Genomic DNA, 16,956 nt, shown 5'->3' with positions numbered 1-16,956 from the left:
TAGGATGGTGTTTTTGAACAGCATCCACGCCTGATTCAAGTTTTTTACCCTTTCAGCTGCTCCCTTCAGTCTTTTTTTCACCGTTCTTCTCATTTTATCGTAATCTCCTTTTCTAAAGTTAAACGCTAGTGTATTTGATTTCCTGAGTTCACTTACTTCGCAGCCAATATCAAAACCGATCATATTATGATCACTGTTATCAAGCGGCCCTCGCACCGTTACCCCCTGCACCAGATCATGAGCTCCACTAATGATTAAGTCTAGTATTTTTCCTTCTCTTGTTGGCTCCTGAACCAGCTGTTCCATGAAGCCGTCCTTGATTTCATCAAGAAATTTCACCTCCCTTGCGTATACCGATGTTTCATTCACCCAGTCCATATCCGGATAATTGAAGTCACCCATTAATATTACATTTCTCTTTTTATTCGCTTCCCTAATTTCCCTTGTCATTGCTGCGTCTGTCTGCTCGTCTTGGCCAGGCGGACGGTAGTACACTCCTGTCACCGTCCTTTTCCCCTTTTCACGTGGAATTTCAATCCACAAGGATTCCAATAGATGTTTTGTCTCCTGCAATATTTGCAGCCTATCTGAGTCAAAGTTCTCATTTACATACAGTGCTACCCCTCCTCCAATCCTATCCACCCTATCGCTACGATATAATTTGTAGCCCTGTATGACTGTGTCCCATTGGTTATCTTCCTTCCACCAGGTCTCAGAGATGCCTATAATATCCAGTTTTTCATTGTGTGCAATGTACTCCAGCTCTCCCATCTTATGCCTCAGGCTCCTGGCATTTGCATATAGACATTTCAATGTATGCGTGTTGTTCCGTATTTTATTACGTTTAATACATGGCATTATTAATATGTTGTCTTCTGTCTGGTCATTATTAATTTTATTTAAGGCTATCTGATCCTCTATGATTTCTTTGTCATCTTTACTCACAAGTAACCCTATTTTCCCTATCTGGGTGATATCCTCAGAAGATAGCTTCTCCCGAACCATGCGCTTTTGAGCGACTGTCGGCCTTCCCCCCGTTTCTAGTTTAAAAGCTGCTCTATTTCCTTTTTAAAAGTTGATGCCAGCAGCCTGGTCCCACGCTGGTTAAGGTGAAGCCCATCAGATCGGAATAGGCTCTCCCTTCCCCAGAATGCTACTACTAGTACTTAACATTTCTAAAGCGCTACTAGGGTTACGCAATGCTGTACAATTTAACATAGAAGGACAGTCCCTGCTCAAAGAGCTTACAATCTAAAGGACAAGTGAACAGTCAGTCCGATAGGGGCAGTCAAATTGGGGCAGTCTAGATTTCCTGAAAGGTAAGAGTTAGGTGCCGAAAGCAGCATTGAAGAGGTGGGCTTTAAGCAAAGACTTGAAGATGGGCAGGGAGGGGGCTTGGCGTAAGAGCTCAGGAAGTTTGTTCCAAGCATAGGGTGAGGCGAGGCAGAATGAGCGGAGCCTGGAGTTGGCGGTGGTGGAGAAGGGTACTGAGAGGAGGGATTTGTCCTGTGAACGGTAGGTTTCGGGTGGGAACTTAAGGGGAGATGAGGGTAGAGAGGTAGTGAGGGGCAGCAGACTGAGTGCATTTGTAGGTAAGAAGGAGAAGCTTGAACTGAATGCGGTATCTGATCGGAAGCCAGTGAAGTGACCTGAGGAGAGGGGTGATATGAGTATATCGGTTCTGGCGGAATATAAGACGTGCAGCAGAGTTCTGAACGGATTGAAGGGGGTATAGATGGCTAAGTGGGAGGCCGGTGAGGAGTAAGTTGCAGTAGTCAAGGTGAGAGGTAATGAGAGCGTGGACGAGAGTTCGGGTGGTGTGCTCAGAGAGGAAAGGGCGAATTTTGCTGATGTTAAAGAGGAAGAAGCGACAGGTCTTGGCTATCTGCTGGATATGCGTGGAGAAGGAGAGGGAGGAGTCGAAGATGACTCCGAGGTTGCGGGCAGATGAGACTGGGAGGATGAGGGTGTTATCAACTGAGATAGAAAGTGGAGGAAGAGGAGAAGTGGGTTTTGGTGGAAAAACGATGAGCTCGGTCTTGGACATGTTCAGTTTCAGGTGGCGGTTGGACATCCAGGCAGCAATGTCGGATAAGCAGGCCGATACCTTTGCCTGGGTCTCCGCGGTGATATCTGGTGTGGAGAGATACAGCTGGGTGTCATCAGCATAAAGATGATACTGGAAACCATGAGATGAGATCAGGGAGCCCAGGGAAGAGGTGTAGATTGAGAAGAGAAGGGGTCCAAGGACAGATCCCTGGGGAACACCCAACAGATAGCGGGATGGGGGTGGAGGAAGATCCATGAGAGTGAACTCTGAAGTTGCGGTGGGAGAGATAGGAGGAGAACCAGGAGAGGACCGAGCCCTGGAACCCAAATGAGGACAGTGTGGCAAGAAGTAAATCATGATTGACAGTGTCAAAAGCGGCGGATAGATCGAGGAGGATGAGGATGGAGTAGTGGCCTCTGGATTTGGCAAGGAACAGGTCATTACAGACTTTAGAGAGTGCTGTTTCTGTCGAGTGTAGAGGGCGAAAACCGGATTGAAGTGGATCGAGGATGGCATGAGAGGAGAGAAAATCAAGGCAGCGGCTGTGAACAGCACGCTCAAGTATTTTGGAGAGGAAGGGTAGGAGGTAGATGGGGCGGTAGTTGGAGGGACAGGTAGGGTCAAGTGATGTTTTTTTGAGGAGAGGTGTGACTACGGCGTGCTTGAAGGTGTCAGGGACAGTTGCAGTGGAGAGAGAGAGGTTGAGGATATGACAGATGGAGGGGGTGACAGTATGAGAGATGGTATTAAGTAAGTTGGTGGGGATGGGATCAGAGGAACAGATGGTGCATTTTGAGGAGGAAAGAAGGCGAGCGGTTTCCTCCTCGGTGATGTCAGGAAAGGAGGAGAAAGAGGCCTGGGTTGGTTGGTCGAGGGAGAGGGTTGAAGGGTGAAGAGGAGGAGATGGCTTGGTAGTGAACTCAAGGTTGATCTTTTGCACCTTGTCGCGGAAGTAATCAGCCAGTGATTGAGGAGAGAGCGAGGGGGGGGGGTGGGAGCGGGGGGCACTTTGAGGAGGGAGTTAAGGGTGGCGAAGAGACGACGGGGGTTGGAGCTGAGAGAATTGGTCAATTGGGTGTAATAGTCCTGTTTGGCAAGGAATAGGGAGGAGTGGAAGGAGGATAGCATGAATTTGTAGTGAAGGAAATCTGAATGGGTGCGAGATTTCCTCCAGAGGTGTTCAGCAGATCAGGCGAAGGTAACGGATGCAAGGGGTCAGCCAAGGCTGGGGATTAGTACGCTTTGTGGGACGGGAGGTGGATGGTGCGAGGGTGTCCAGAGCAGAGGAGAGAGTGGCATTGTAAGCGGAGACAACCTTGTCGACAGACTCGGAGGATATGATGGAGGGGAGGAGATTAGAAATACTAGAGGATAAGGTGGGAGGGTCAATAGCCTGGAGATTCCTGGAGGTAGAGGTTAAAGTTGGACGGGGCTGAGGGGGGGGGGGGGTGAAGAAGTGTGAAGGTGATTAGGTGATGATCGGAGAGAGGAAGAGCTGAAGCGTGGAAATTGGAGGGAGAGCCGGAAGAGGAGAGGACGAGGTCAAGACAATGGCCGTCTTGGTGAGTAGGGGTGGTGGAGCATAGCTGGAGGTTGAAGGAGGATGTTAGAGTGAGGAACTGAGAAGCGTGAGGGTCAGATTGGTCATCAACGTGTATGTTAAAGTCTCCGAGAATGAGGGACAGAGATGAGGGTTCAAGAAAAACGGAAAGCCAAGCATCGAAGTCGGTGAGGAAGGAAGAGAGGAATTTATCAGGGGGGCGGTAAATGACTGCCACTCTGAGTGGCAATGGGTAAAATAGCCGGATGGAGTGTGCTTCAAAGGATGAGAAGCAGTGAGACTGCGGTAGGAGGAGGGGTTGGAAACTACAGGAGGGTGAGAGTAGTAGCCCGATGCCTCCACCGCGGCCAACTGGGCGGGGAGTGTGGGAGGAGAGATAACCTCCATGGCAAAGGGCTGCGACTGAGGCAGAGTCGTCAGGGGAGAGCCAGGTTTCAGTTAGGGCGAGTAGTTGAAGGGAACGAGAGATGAAGAGATGGTGGGTGAAGGGCAGTTTGTTGCAGACCGATTGGGCATTCCACAGGGCACATGAGAAGGGGAGGGAAGGAGGGGCATAGAGACGAGATTGGAGACATCACGGAAACGTTTGCATGGATAAGAGGAGGACAGGTGAGGGGGGCCTGGATTAAGATTAATGTCTCCCGCGGATAGCAAGAGAAGGAGCAAGAGAGTGCTGAGGAGGGTGGGGGAGGTCGGGCGACGAAGACGGGATGCACTTAGGAGAAATGGTGATGGGTTAATGGCAGGAAGGAAGTGTTGAAGGTTGAGAGTTAGGAAGGAGGAGGGGGACGAGAGATGGTGAGGTGGTGAGGGATGGGGTGAAGAGGGTATTGCCGTAGCGAGCAGGATGGAGAGGACATGGGTGGGCAATGAGTTCCAGCGGTAGGGGGAGGGGAAAAAGATTAGGAAGGGACAGGGCAAGGAAGAGAATGTGGACAGGGGCCATAAGTAGTGATTGAGGTGTAACAGGTGTATGTGTAGTGACTGAGGTGTGAAGCAGATAGAGCGGGAAAGCTGATAGATGGAGCGGGGAAGGCTGACAGGTACAAGCTGGATTGGAGGCTTGGAATTGATGGACTGGAGAGCAGGTAAGTCAAAGGCTGACAAGTAAGTCAATGGCTGACAAGCTAGCAGGCAGGCAGGTTGGTTGACGGGTTAACAGGCAGGCAGGAGCAGGACTGGAGTCAGCTGGAGCAGATGGATTGAAGTAAACTGGAACGGATGGACTGGAACACGCTGAAGTAGACAAGCTGAGACAAATGGACTGGAGCAGGTTGTAGCACTTTGGAGGTTGGTTTGATTGGCTAGCAGGCAGGCTGGCAGGAACAAGCTGGAGCAGATGCACTGATTAGGCGGATGGGACAGGCTCGATCGACGGACTGGAGAAGCTGGATCAGGCGGACTGGAACAAGCAGGGAGCAGATGGACTGGTACAAGCAGGGATGAGCTGGATCAGGCTGACTGGTACAAGCTGGAGCAGATGGACTGGAACAAGCAGGGAGAGGCTGGATCAGGCGGATTGGTACAAGCTGGAACAGATGAACTGGAACAAACAGATGGACTGGAATAAGCAGGGAGAAGCTGGATCGGTGGACTGGAACAAGCAGGGAGAAGCTGGAGCAGATGGACTGGTACAAGCTGGAGCAGATGGACTGGTACAAGCAGGGAGAAGCCGGATTGGCGGACTGGAACAAGCAGGGGGAAGTTGGAGGAACAGGCTGGAATCGGCAGACAAGAACAAACTGGAGAAGCTGGATCAGGCGGACTGGAACAAGCTGGGGCTGATGGACTGCAGAAGCTGGAACAGGCGGTCTGGAACACGCTAGGGCAAGCTGGGTCAAGCTGGGGCCGATGGACTGCAGAAGCTGGAACAGGCGGTCTGGAACACGCTAGGGCAAGCTGGGTCAAGCTGGAGCAGATGGACTGGAACAAGCAGGGAGAGGCTGGATCAGGCGGATTGGTACAAGCTGGAACAGATGAACTGGAACAAACAGATGGACTGGAATAAGCTGGGAGAAGCTGGATCGGCGGACTGGATCAAGCAGGGAGAACCTGGATCGGTGGACTGGAACAAGCAGGGAGAAGCTGGAGCAGATGGACTGGTACAAGCTGGAGCAGATGGACTGGTACAAGCAGGGAGAAGCCGGATTGGCGGACTGGAACAAGCAGGGGGAAGTTGGAGGAACAGGCTGGAATCGGCAGACAAGAACAAACTGGAGAAGCTGGATCAGGCGGACTGGAACAAGCTGGGGCTGATGGACTGCAGAAGCTGGAACAGGCGGTCTGGAACACGCTAGGGCAAGCTGGGTCAAGCTGGGGCCGATGGACTGCAGAAGCTGGAACAGGCGGCCTGGAACACGCTAGGGCAAGCTGGGTTAAGCGGACTGGAACAGGCAGGGTCAGTTGGACCAGAACGCACTGGAACAGGATGGGTCAGGTGGATGGAATAAGCTGGGTCAGGCGGACCGGAGCAGCCTGAGCAGAGAGCAGCCGAGCAGCGGGGCTGGGACAATCCGGGGCACACAGATCAGGCAGACTGGAACTGCAGCGCAGACACAGACTGCGAGGCTGTGAGGGCTTAACGACAGACCCTCAGGCCCATCACAGCCCTGGATGATGCTGTAGCGTGGTCGGGCCTGTTCAGACGAGGTGATCCGCCACGCTGACCAGTTCCTGATAAATCCAAAACCCTCCTCCCCACACCATCGTCTCATCCACATATTGAGACTCCGGATCTCTTCCTGTCGCTTGGGCCCTGCGTGTGGAACAGGTAGTATTTCAGAAAATGCTACCCTAGAGGATCTGGATTTGAGCTTCCTTCCTAAAAGCCTAAATTTAGCTTCCAGAACCTCTCTCCCACATTTTCCTACGTCGTTGGTACCCACGTGTACCAAGACGGCCGGCTCCTCCCCAGCACTATCTAAGATCTTGTCTAGGTGCCGCGTAAGGTCTCTGCATATGAGATAGTGTAAGAATATTTGATAGAGGCATGGGGCTTTACAATTAAGACATTACCATCTATAGAAAAAAATATATTATGTGCCAACTAAGAATGTACCTCAAGCTGAAGGGGCCCAAATTGTTCAGCAGCTGTTGATAAGTCTTGATACTTCTCAAATTTATTGTAATGTCTTATAAAGGTAAAAGTACAATAAAACTTATAATGAGGTTTTAAAAAGTTTTTAGTATACTTTTATCTTTAAGAAACGTTACATACAGTGTTGTATTCGTTCTCGTTCCTGCTTTGGTGTTGACTATTAGTCATTGCAGGAAGATTTACCCAGTTGCATCTCAGATTTTGCAGATTTCATTAGAATCTGATACTGTTTCCTGTATTAGCTGTTTTTTGCTTTGACCATGGATAACGACCATGTTTTAAAAATCTTTTTTCATAAATGGGATTTGGTTTTATAGAGCATACTGTAAGTACATAAGTAATGCCACACTGGGAAAAGATCAAGGGTCCATGAAGCCCAGCATCCTGTCCACGACAGCTGCCAATCCAGGCCAAGGGCACCTGGCAAGCTTCCCAAACGTACAAAAATTCTATACATATTGTTCCTGGAATTGTGGATTTTTCCCAAGTCCATTTAGTAGTGGTTTATGGACTTGTCCTTTAGGAAACCGTCTAACCCCTTTTTAAACTCTGCTAAGCTAACCGCCTTCACCACGTTCTCCAGCAACGAATTCCAGAGTTTAATTACATGTTGGGTGAAGAAAGATTTTCTCCGATTTGTTTTAAATTTACTACACTAGTTTCATCGCATGCCCCCTAGTCCTAGTATTTTTGGAAAGCGTGAACAGACGCTTCACATCCACCTGTTCCACTCCACTCATTATTTTATATACTTCTATCATGTCTCCCCTCAGCTGTCTCTTCTCCAAGCTGAAAAGCCCTAGCCTCCTTAGCCTTTCTTCATAGGGAAGTCGTCCCATCCCGCTATCATTTTAGTCGCCCTTTGCTGCACCTTTTCCAATTCTACTATATCTTTCTTGAGATGCGGCGACCAGAATTCCTGATGTATCTCGGTTACCCAGTCTAAAAGGAAGCTATTTCTTGCCCTTGGCCACTTAACAAACAGGAGCTAATTTTTTCTTTGTTTCTCTTCAGATGTTTGAAGTTTCAGGGGAATAGATACATCTTTTGGGACAGTTTTTGTCTGACAGTGTCAACGTGTTTTTGAGTTTAGGCCTCTAGGCTTGGCCTTTTTTCCAGTTAGGTGGCTGCTTAAAGGTATATATTGCCTCTCCCTGAGTTGGTTGTTTTTTTTTTTTTTCTTTTAGTGAGCAATCTTTTCTTTTTCAGTTTTCTATATTTTATCTCTCCTCCACTTGATCTAAAAGTTCTTTTCGCTAAAAATTGCTTTTTGTTTAATATTCTGGTAGCTATTTGTAAGTGTGAAATTGTTCTTCCATTATTTGGCTTGGTATATAATATTTCTTGTTTATGGATCTTCATAGTAAATGGAATGAAAATGACGGCAGATAAAGACCTCTACGGTCCATCCAGTCTGCCCAAGATAAACTCATTTTACATGGTATGTGATACTTTATATACACATTTGATTTGTCCTTGCCATTCTCAGGGCACAGACTGTAGAAGTCTGCCCAGCACTCTTCTTGTACTAAAAGTTCTGAAGTTAATGTCGAAGCCCCTTAAAATTTACACTCAAGCCCATCCATATCTATTCAGTCACGATCAGGGCGTAGATCGTAGAAGTCTGCCCAGCACTGGGTTTTTTTCCCAATTACCAGTGTTGCTACCCAATCTCCACTAAGATTTCTTGGATCCATTCCTTCTAAACAGGGTTCCTTTGTGTTTATCCCACACGTTTGAATTCAGTTACTGTTTTCATCTCCACCATCTTCTGCGGGAGGGTATTCCATGTATCCACCACCCTCTCCGTGAAAAAATACTTCCTGGCATTACTCCTGAGTCTGTCCCCCTTTAACCTCAATTCATGTCCTCTAGTTCTACCGCCTTCCTGTCTCCAGAAAATGTTTGTTTGTGGAATAATACCTTTCAAATATTTGAACATCTGTATCATGTCACCCCTGTTTCTCCTTTCCTCCAAGGTATACATGTTCAGGTCGTCTAGTCTGTCCTTGTACGGTTTGCAACGCAAATCCCATACCATTTTTGTAGCTTTTCTTTGCACCGCTTCCAGTCTTTTTACATCTTTGCAAGATACAGCCTCCAAAACTGAACACAATACTCCAAGTAAGACCTCACCAATGACTTGTAGGGAACATCAACACCTCCTTTCTTCTGCCGGTTATACCCCTCTTTATGTAGCCTAGCATCCTTCTGGACACGGCTGTCAGCTTGTCTCTTCTACTTTAGGTCCTTGGACACCATCACCCCAAGGTCTCTCTCCTGAGTCGAGCTTACTAATCTCTCCCCTCCTGTCTGGTTTCTCTCTTTTGGATTTCTGCACCCCAATAAATATATTTTGAGGCGTTTGGAGAATGTAGGGGGGCAGTGCCCCCCCCCCCCAAAAGGTTGCATATCTAATTCTGAATTGGTCTTTTGCTCTCAACTGTCAATTATTTCCACCCCAAAGTAAGCAGACAAACTGCATCTGTTTTATAAATCAATAGGTAAAACCTTAAACTTAATTCAAAATTCTGTTGATGTTCAGCATAGCTCCCGTAGAATATATATGAATATGATCACTCCTCATTCCACCTACCATTAATTCAGAGAAATAAATCTCCACTGGATAGATCTAGCTCTGAAGACATGAAGCACTTTTTGCCTAGGTCGTCTAGCAGGAAAAGTGATGTTCAAGTTTTTTATATTTTATTTTAGATTTAGATTTTTGCTCACATCTTTTTCAGTAGTAGCTCAAGGTGAGTCACATTCAGGTACACTGGATATTTCTCTGTCCCAGGAGGGCTCACAATCTAAGTTCTTACCTGAGGCAATGGAGGGTTAAGTGGCTTGCCCAAGATCACAAGGAGCAGCAGTGGGATTTGAACCAGCCACCTCTGGATTTCAAGACCGGTGCTCTAACCACTAGGCCACTCCTCCACTCCAAGTTGGGATGTTCACATTTCCTAGAGTATTTTACAAAAGGCTCACTGAACAAGGAACTTTTTGTAGAACTCAGAGTAGTGGGAAATACACATGTAATTTGTGGCCCATATGACAGAAGCAGCTTGTTTTTTTCTTAAACACAGAATACATGCTCAAAAATTAGAACAATGTTACTTGGAGCGTTCTACACATTCTCCATATTTGTGGAGACAAAAAAAAAGACACAAAAAATAAAATGGTGCCCCGACACTGGCCCTGCCCCAGCCGCACAGTCTCCTTGATCCCCCAAGAAAGCCAGATTCTGTAAACAGTGAAAATACTGGTAAAAGTAACAAATGTATTTTGTTCTGTAGTCTAAATCCAAAATTAGAGAGCTGTACATTTCTAAAAAAGCAAACTTCTATGAGCAGCATGTCTTCCTCTCCTCTCCATCCTTTTTTATCCATATGCTGCATTTCCCCTTTTCCCTTCCCTTCATCGTCAGCATGTCCCCTTCCCTCTCATCCATGAGCAGCTTTTCCTCATCTCCCTTCCCTTCTGGCCTACCTTGCAGCACTGGTGGTCTAGTGGCCTGTTTGTGGCAGAAAAGATCTCCTCTTTTCCTGCCCACTGCTGCTGCTTCTTAAAAATGGCTGCTGAGGAGTCACGTGATGTGCTAGAGGGAGCAGGACGTGCGCTTCGCTCTCTCTGAGGGAAACCAGGCCCAAAATTGCAATCTGACCCGAAAATTGGTTCCAGAGTAACCTTTATTTGTTGGGGCACGAGGAAGACCGTATGGACAAATTTGTCGAATCCTCCCCGAGACCTATGGCGAGCAGAAGCGCTAAACGGGAAAAAGAAAAACCACGTGCGGGCGATGAGCCGCCAGAACGCAAAAGACCGCTAAGCGGGAACGGAGGGTTCACAAAAGAGCAACTCGAGCAGCTTACTGCCGCAGTGGAAGCAGCCCTGGAACCACGACTTGCTAAACTCTGCAGCCAGTTCGCTAGCTTTGAAGCAGCGCAACAAGATCTTGAACGCCGGACCGGAGAGCTCGAGCAACGGGTCTCAGACCTGGAAGATGCAGCGGCATCCACCCCCCAGGGTATTGAGCAGCTCCAGCAAACAGTAGCTTCTTTATCGGCGAAAATGGATGACCTGGAAAACAGGTCACGGCGTTCCAACTTACGATTGATTGGGATTCCTGAGACGGTGGGGGACAGAGTACTCGCGGCTGAGCTGGAAACTTGGTAAAAAGCTGAATTCGCGCTCTCGGACCACGCGGGGCCATTAAGCCTGGAGCGGGCGCACAGAATCGGGAGGCCCCAAGATGGCCGTGCAGGGTCGCGTACAGTGATCATTAAAATACACAACTACCTCCACAAGTTGGAAATCCTTAATGGCTTTCGGATGAAACGTGAAACTACTAAATTTAAGGGCAGTGCAGTGCGCATTTTCCAAGATTACTCGGCAGCGCTTCAAGAGAAACGGAAGGCATTTTCAGCCACGTGCAGCCGCCTCCATGATCTGAACATACAATTCATGCTGATCTACCCCGCTATTTTAAAGATAAAGAGGAACGGAGGTTGGCAATCTTTCACTTCAGCCCCTGCTGCAAGAGATTTTGTGGCTGGGCTTGAGCGCCAAGGATCCAACAATCAAGAGGAGCCTCCTGTGAGATGAACTGCTTGGTCTCTGTCTATAAGTGCTAAGATTCTGGTATTTGGATATGATAAATAACAGTAGTAGTAACATCTATAGAGGGCATGTTAAATGTTCAAAAATGTTTGTTTCATACATTAGGGTCTAATGTTATTGCTTGCTAGGGCGTGGTTTTCCCCATAACATCTAAGTGATTCCACAGCTGTGTGTTATGTGGGGGCTGGGGGTTGAGGGGGGGAAGGGAGGGGTGTGGGAGGAGGGCGGGCTGGGGTACGGAGGGGGGGGGAGGGAAGAGCGCACGGGGTTAATAGAGGGAAGGGACAAGGGGAGAGACATTAACCAATGTAAGTTCGTGGTGGGAGTGTGTGAGTACATGGGTGAAAGGTGGATGATATCATTTGTAGGATCTGGATCCTGGAGAGGAATCCCTGCTCTGTGTGGAGGTTGGATCCCCCGGGGGGAGGGGCTGGCCCCTGGGGGTGGCAAACGCGACATTACCGCTATCATAGCCAATAAAACCCCGGTGACTGGCTGATCACTCACAGTTTAAAATAGTATCCTGGAACGTTTCAGGGATTACGTCCCCGGTGAAGCGTTATAAAATTCTGACACAGTTGAGGCGTAAGGGCGCCACAATAGCATGTCTCCAGGAGACCAAGCTCACAGACATAGAACACCAAAAATTGAAGCAGCTCTGGGTAGGCGAGTGCTTTTACTCCTCCTCGGGGGGTAAGAAAAGTGGGGTTGCCATACTAATCAAAAAAGGACTTCCCTGTCAGCCCAAACTGGTTTATAAAGATACTGAGGGTCGAATAGTATTGCTACAGATGAATTACCAGGGCCTGAAATTCTATTTATGCGCAGTGTATGTCCCCAATGACTACAGCCCAACCTTCTTCCAAACACTTACATCATTGGGGCTTCAACATGCAGACGCCTCCTGGATATGGGCAGGGGACTTCAACCAAGTATTGAACCCGGCCCTAGATAAGTCCTCTCCCAGGGCGATCCCAGGGTTGGGGAGTGGGAAGGGCATCCCGGCGCTTTGTCACCAACTTCACTTAGTAGACCCTTGGCGGGTGCATAATCCTTCTACTCGAGACTATACACATCAGTCCAAAGTTCACCAAACCTGGTCAAGAATTGATTACATCCTGGTTTCCCAATCATGGTTTTTCAGGGTCAGGAAAACAGAGCTGGGCCCGATGGCGATTTCCGACCATGCAATGATCTGGTTGGTACTGGACCTGGCTGTGGGTCCACCGGGGGTAAGGTCCTGGAGATTCCCATCATATCTACATCAAGACAAGCAATTTCTAGAGCATCTGCAGACAAAGTGGCAATTTTATATTGACACAAATGCTGACTCGTGTGATTCGTCCATTACTTTTTGGGAGGCCTCTAAGGCTGTCATGAGAGGGGAGGTGATTGCGTACCTAAGTGCAAGGGCCAAGAGACTAGCTTCAGGGGTACTCCGCTTGGAAGAGGAGTATAAGCTAGCAAAAAAAAAGCATATCGTGCTCCCTTCTCGCGCAAATAAAGAAAAGATGGATGCTTCCCTGGTGGCACTCAACTCCCTCCTCCATGAACAAGCCCAGAAACATCTATTGGCAGGCCGGCTAAAATTTCAGTGTTTTGGTAACAAGTCGGGTAGACTACTGGCAAGAGTAGCACGGTCGCATAACCCGCGTCAGTTTATCCCCACGATCGTTAATCGGGGGGGGGGGGGGGGGCCCGGGTCTCCACCCCACAAGCCATTTTGGATGGGTTTCGAGCCTTTTTTGAGGACATGTATGCCACGGGTGACCGTGAACTCGGGCCCTCGCCATGGGACTATCTTGAGGATGCGGGGATGGCCAAGTTGAGGGTAGAGGTACAACAGGCGCTATCTGCTCCAATACAAGGGGTAGAGGTGCAAAAAGTCATTAAGACATTGAAGTTGGGCTCTGCCCCTGGGGCCGACGGATTCTCTAACGAATACTTCAAAATTTTGGCACCACAGATCTGTGGCCCCATGGTGGCTTATTACGATGAGGTGATAGAGAGAGGGTACTTTTCTAGGGGAGAAAATGAAGCCCTCATTACATTGATACCTAAGCCTGGCAAGCCGTTGGATCAGATGGAGTCCTATCGACCTATATCCCTGCTTAACGTGGATATAAAAATCTTGGCTAGAGTCCTGGCGGATAGGCTGGCAATCCACATTCCATCCCTAGTGGGGGAACACCAGGTGGGGTTTGTAAGGGGCCGGCAAGCGGTTACTCATGTACGAAAGGTGCTGTTAGCTACGGCCTATGGTCAGGTTGCTGGAGACCCTCTGCTCTTGGTGAGTCTCGATGCAGCCAAGGCCTTTGATAAAGTGAACTGGGATTACTTATTCCATGTCTTAGAGTATATCGGAGTGGGAGGGCTGTTCTTGGCTGCCATAAAGACTCTCTATCGCAATGCTGCGGCGCGAGTGCTGGTCAATGGGCTCCGCTCGGCCCCCTTCTCGGTGGCGAGGGGTACTAGACAGGGGTGTCCCCTTTCCCCTCTGTTGTTCCTCCTATACCTAGAGCCCCTCTTGCGTACAATATTAAAGGATCCAGATATTAGGGGAGTGACATGCCGTGGGAGGGAGACGCGGGTGCTTGCCTTTGCGGACGATCTCTTCCTGACCCTCACACGGCCTTCCGTCTCAGTCCCCCATGTACTTGAGGTTATAAGGGAGTTCGGTTTTTTCTCTGGTCTTACCCTCAATTTACAAAAATCAGTGGCTCTCCCGGTCCAATCTGCGATAAGGGAGGAGTGGGTGGGGGATTTCCCATTCCAATGGGCTGAGGGGAAGGTCCGATACTTGGGTGTGTGGATTCCATCTGACCTTGCCAAGTTGTCCGCCATAAACTTAGCACCATTGAGGGATAACCTTCTGAATACTCTGCGGGGATGGAGGGGGCTCCCACTCTCGTTACAGGGCCGCATTGCTTTATACAACATGATCCTATTCCCTAAATGGACATACATCCTACAGATGCTACCACTTGTCTTGAGCCACAAAGAAGACTTGTGGCTTCAAAAGCAGCTTAATGGGTTTCTATGGCAGGGGAAAAGAGCACGAATTGGGATCAAGACACTAATGCGACCACGGGGAAGGGGAGGATTGGGGCTTCTGGACCTGAGACTCTTCTCCATAGCCAGCTGTCTACGCCACTTATCGGATTGGTTTAGATCCACTGAATTCTTCTCATGCACGGGGATCGAGACTACCTTAATGGAGCCTCTCCACTTTGCATATTGGCTGCAGGCCCCCTCAGATCAACTACCCCCCTTGGGCCCCTACAGAGTCATTTTGAACCCCTTACGTAAAACAATGGCTCAGTAAAACTTTTAAATGGGACAAATTAGTGTCGCCCTTACTGCCAATCCGGGGTAATCTGGCATTCCCAGAGGGGGGGTCCTCAGTCTTATGGAAGAGGTGGTCTTCCCGGGGGATCCACTTTCTATTCCAGGTGGTCACGGAGCAGGGCTGTATAAAATCGTTCCAGTCCATATGTGAAGAGTTTGGCTTGGACAGGGGTGACGCTTTTGCTTATTTACAGCTAAAACATTATGTGCGGTCACTGCCAGCCAATTTCTTGACTAGAGGGGTGTGGGAGCGTCAGGATGAGTTACTGGGGCTAGAGGCGCAACTGAGAACTCCCCTGAAATACTATCATGGTTGCTTACGAGACTCTCTGCCACCACTTGACATCATTTCCGTATGTACGCGGTGGAGTCAAGAGCTGAAATGGTGTCTGGAACCCCAATAGTTGGAGCTTTGTCTGAAATTGTTGTGCAAAGTGACAGAGAATGCGGCGTGGTGGGAATTGAACTACAAGTTTCTACTGCGCTTACACATCTCACCCCATAGGGCCTTTAGAGCGACTTTGAGAGAGTCAGATGATTGCCCTAAGTGTGCTGGAGGGAGCGCCACCCTAGGCCATATGTTTTGGTCTTGTCCGGTGGTGCATACATTTTGGTTGGCAATGGGAAAGCAGGTATCAAGACTGTGGAAAATGCGTTGGAAGCCTGCCCCTGGCCAGCTGTTTGATGTGTTTTTGGTGCAAGGGTCCACGCCTGAGGGAATGAAAGACTTTTTGAAGAGATCTGTGTTGATGGGGAAAAGAACTATCTTGCAGCAATGGCTCACCGGGGAGGCCCCCTGTATGGCGCATTGGCGATGCGCCATGATGCAGTGTTGCTCAGTGGAGAAGCAGAGGGTCCGTGACCTTGCCTCTAAGCGGGGAGACCACTTTTGCAGGATCTGGTCTCCGTATTGGGACTCGCTCACTCCCACGGCAAAAAGTAGATTATTAAATTGTTAGGGGGGGTGGGGAGGGGTGGGGAGAGAGGGGGGGATAGGTTGGGGGGGTCTATGCGGGGGGTAGAGGGGCATAAGTGATAAATGGAAAATTGTGTGATGGCACCTTTTATATATAGGCCCTATCCTGTTCTTATTATGCAGTGAAATGTTTTGTGGTTTTGGCATTTTGTACCATATTTTGTTGTGCCAATAAACAATATTTAAAAAAAAAAATGGCTGCTGAGACTTCAAGTGGTGGCCTCATGAGACTTCAGCCATTTTCAAGAAGCGGCGATAGCGGGGGAAGTCATTCTCAGCGGGCAGGAAAGAGTGGAGTTCTTTCCTGTTCTGAAGAGGCCACTAATCACTAGGGTGCGCTACAGTAGAATTGAGGGGGGGTGGAGAGAAGACAAGCCCATCCGCTCACCAGCCAGCCCAGAAACCCAGACAAATGTGCTGGCTGGAAAAAAACCACCCGGACCTCTGACAGTGCTCTGAAAAGGAGGACATGCCAGGGGAAATCCGGATGTGTGGTAACCCTACACATATTAAGCGGGTGACTAGGGGAGGTCTGGATCTGTGTATTTGGGAAGTTGCAGAGCTTATCTATTCCACAGTGCTAGTGTGTTTAAACTCCCTCCACACCAGACCCCTTCCTGCCTACCTTCCTCCCTGTACTAAGTATGCAAGGAGGGTGAGGAGAGAAACTGCATGTTGGTCTCTTGTCCTCTTCTCCTTCTGTCATAGGTCTTGCTGCTGATTTGAATTGTGCAAGTATACATTGCTGTGTACCTCCTTTTGCCCTTTTGGAAGGGGATTGGGAGAAAGAGGCTAGGTTGGGGAATTTTATGTGAAAGAGGAGCTAACAGTCTTTTAGGGTCCCTTTTATTTAAAGCTTAGTGTGCACTAAGTGCCATGTGAAATAGAGTATCGCCAAGCAAAACGTGCCAATCATAAAGTGTGTCACAAAGGAAAAACAAATATGTTATGCTGTACCTCTGGATTTCTTAGCCTATTTATTTACTTTTATCATCAGTGACTGAGACAATTTGTTTGACTCCTGAGGCAGGTGCTGTTGGTGCTGAAACGCAGGACTGCATCGAGTCTGTTTTTAATAAACCTACTGTTTGGAAACACATTTGGTCTACCCCCTACTTTTTATTTATTTATTTATTTTCACAAAATGAACCATGCAACATTCTTCATAATTACTCCTATTCTTTTAGAGCAGAAATCATGTGAAAGACATAGAATGTATTTTTAGTTTGAGTCCATGTAGGACGTGATTATTTTGTAGCCAGTTCCTTTTAGCACTCTACACTTTCCTGATCCGTATAATTTTG

General features: G+C 48.4%; 1 protein-coding gene across 1 annotated transcript in view; it reads left to right on the top strand.

The window, feature by feature from the left end:
* EZR (ezrin) overlaps positions 1-16,956 on the top strand; it is a 178,147-nt gene that overhangs the window by 122,194 nt on the left and 38,997 nt on the right. The gene's annotated exons all lie outside the window — the stretch shown is intronic.

Source organism: Microcaecilia unicolor, chromosome 3 (genome assembly GCF_901765095.1).
Source record: "Microcaecilia unicolor chromosome 3, aMicUni1.1, whole genome shotgun sequence".
Lineage (NCBI taxonomy): Eukaryota > Metazoa > Chordata > Amphibia > Gymnophiona > Siphonopidae > Microcaecilia > Microcaecilia unicolor.
Note: the sequence above shows the minus strand (reverse complement) of the source record. Positions and strands in the feature narration are given on the sequence as shown.